Consider the following 2,618-nt stretch of genomic DNA (forward strand, 5'->3'; position numbering starts at 1 on the left):
AGGCTTTGCTTCCTAGTGTAATTCTCTTTCATACTTCAGGTGTGACATATCCACTCTGAAATATGAAAGAGAATAAAATCCAGAATCATCATGGGGAACACAGACGCAAATTTAGTGGAGTAGACGGAATATTCTTCAGTTTTGCTATGTTTATCAGATCCCTTGTAGAAAGTTCTTATGTCAAGATAGGAAATAACAATAAATAATAAAGGAATGAAGCCCTATACCTCAAGTATTTGTACACAGTAAAAAAATTAAGTACAGATCCCTTAGCTGACTCATAGGAAATTTTATTGGGCATGTATATTCTACTTCATTATATAACCATAAAATACCTCAGGAAAAATTAAATGAGCTATTTCTGCACTATTTACTTAGGAAAACTTCTCAGTGAATTCACTGAGAGTTTTACCTGAGAAAACTAAACAGTCAGGTCTTTTTTTTTTCACCCCAAATAGTCACAGTAGTACAGAAAGTAGTTTTTCAGTATTGAAGTGCTAGTGTATTTCTGCATGAAAAGTCACCTGTTTTCATCAGCATATTGATGGTGTCTTATTCGTAGCTCAACTGCTGTGTAACTTATGGTGTGAGTTACAGCTTCAGCCTATTGCGATTAATTCCACTTAAGGGATCAATGTGTTATGATCACCTAGCTTTATTATTATTATCAAAAGAATTATAGTCAGTACAAGATTTTGGCAGGAATATGCCATTAGAGACAAACTGATGTATCAAATGTACTCATGGGACAGAAATAAAATTTCTTATTCCAATCTAAGAGAAATATTGTATTGTCCTAACTTAAGTGTGTGATTGGAGACATGTTAAAAATGCTTCTTGCCAATTCTGGGCCATACCTCCATTAACTGGCAGGCAAGGAATTGAGACATAAACTGAACCTGGGCAACACTGGTAATCAATTTAAGTTTCAAGAAACTTTTTGTTAAATTAGAGCATATTGTTTAATTTTTCAGATTTTGTAGTCATGGTTCTAAGAGACTTCAGAAAAATCTCATTTTCTCATGCTATTCAAGGATCAAATTATATCTGTCTTGTTTAAACAGGTGTAGATTTGTTCTCAAAATAAACCATGAGGTGTTATGATCAGTAACCATCCTGAATGTATTTTTTAATATAGCATCTCTGTCTATGCATGGGCCCACTGGGGACAGAAATGTAGATAAAAACACTAGGTCTTCGGAGATAAATCCATACACCTGTGGACACGTTATCTTTGACAAAGAAGGCAAAAATATACAATAGAGAAAAGACAGTGTCTTTAACAAGTTGTGCTGGGAAAACTGGTCAACCACTTGTAATAGAATGAAACTAGAACACTTTCTAACACCATACACAAAAATAAACTCAAAATGGATTAAAGATCTAAATGTAAGACCAGAAACTATAAAACTCTTAGAGGAAAACATAGGCAGAATACTTTTTGATATAAATCACAATAAGATCCTCTATGACCCACCTCCCAGGGTAACAGAAATAAAAACAAAAATAAACAAATGGAACCTAATTAAACTTAAAAGCTTTTATACAACGAAGGAAACTATAAGCGAGGTGAAAAGGCAGACTTCAGAGTGGGAGAAAATAATAGCAAACAAAACAACTGACAAAGGATAAATCTCCAAAGTATACAAGCAGCACATGCAGCTCAATACTAGAAAAATAAACAACCCAATCAAAAAGTGGGCCAAAGAACTAAACAGACATTTCTCCAAAGAAGACATGCAGATGGCTAACAAACATGTGAAAAGATGTGCAACATCACTCATTATCAGAGAAACACAAATCAAAACCACGATGAGATACCATCTCATGCCGGTCAGAAAGCCTACCATCAAAAAGTCTACAAACAATGCTTGCTTCGGCAGCACATATATTAAAATTGGAACGATACAGAGAAGATTAGCATGGCCCCTGTGCAAGAATGACATGCAAATTTGTGAAGCGTTCCATATTTTTAATCAATACAGTATTGTAAAGCAAAATAAAGTAAAAAGAAAAAGAAAAAAGAAAAGATAAAAAAAGTCTACAAACAATAAATGCTGGAGAGGGTGTTTAGAAAAGGGAACCCTCTTACACTGTTGGTAGGAATGCAAACTTTTACAGCCACTATAGAGAACAGTGTGGAGATTCCTTAAAAAACTGGAAATAGAACAGCCGTATGACCCAGCAATCCCACTGCTGGGCATACACACCAAGGAAACCAGAACTGAAAGAGACATGTGTACCACAATGTTCATTGCATCACTGTTTATAATAGCCAGGACATGGAAACAACCTAGATGTCCATTGGCAGATGAACAGATAAGGAAGTTGTGGTAAATATACAAAATGGAATATTACTCGGCCATAAAAAAGAACACATTTGAGTCAGTTCTAATGAGGTGGATGAAACTGGAGTACAGTATACCAATACAGTATATTAATGCATATATATGAAATTTAGAAAGACAGTAACGAAGACCCTATATGCAAGAGAGCACATAGATGTAAAGAACAGACTTTGGGACTATGTGGGAGAAGGTGAGGGTAGGATGATCTGAGAGAATAGCATTGAAACATATATATTACCAAATGTAAAATAGATGACCAGTGCCAGCTCG

At 35.0% G+C, this 2,618-nt stretch overlaps 1 non-coding gene across 1 annotated transcript; it reads left to right on the forward strand.

Annotated features, from left to right (window-relative positions):
* Positions 1-1,867: 1,867 nt before the first annotated feature.
* LOC120865906 lies at positions 1,868-1,974 on the forward strand. Its single transcript, XR_005721551.1, has one exon. It is a non-coding gene; the product is annotated as a U6 spliceosomal RNA (small nuclear RNA).
* The last annotated feature ends 644 nt before the right edge of the window (positions 1,975-2,618 follow it).

The sequence above is a fragment of the Oryx dammah genome, unplaced genomic scaffold, assembly GCF_014754425.2.
Source record: "Oryx dammah isolate SB20612 unplaced genomic scaffold, SCBI_Odam_1.1 HiC_scaffold_7, whole genome shotgun sequence".
In the NCBI taxonomy this organism is placed as follows: domain Eukaryota; kingdom Metazoa; phylum Chordata; class Mammalia; order Artiodactyla; family Bovidae; genus Oryx; species Oryx dammah.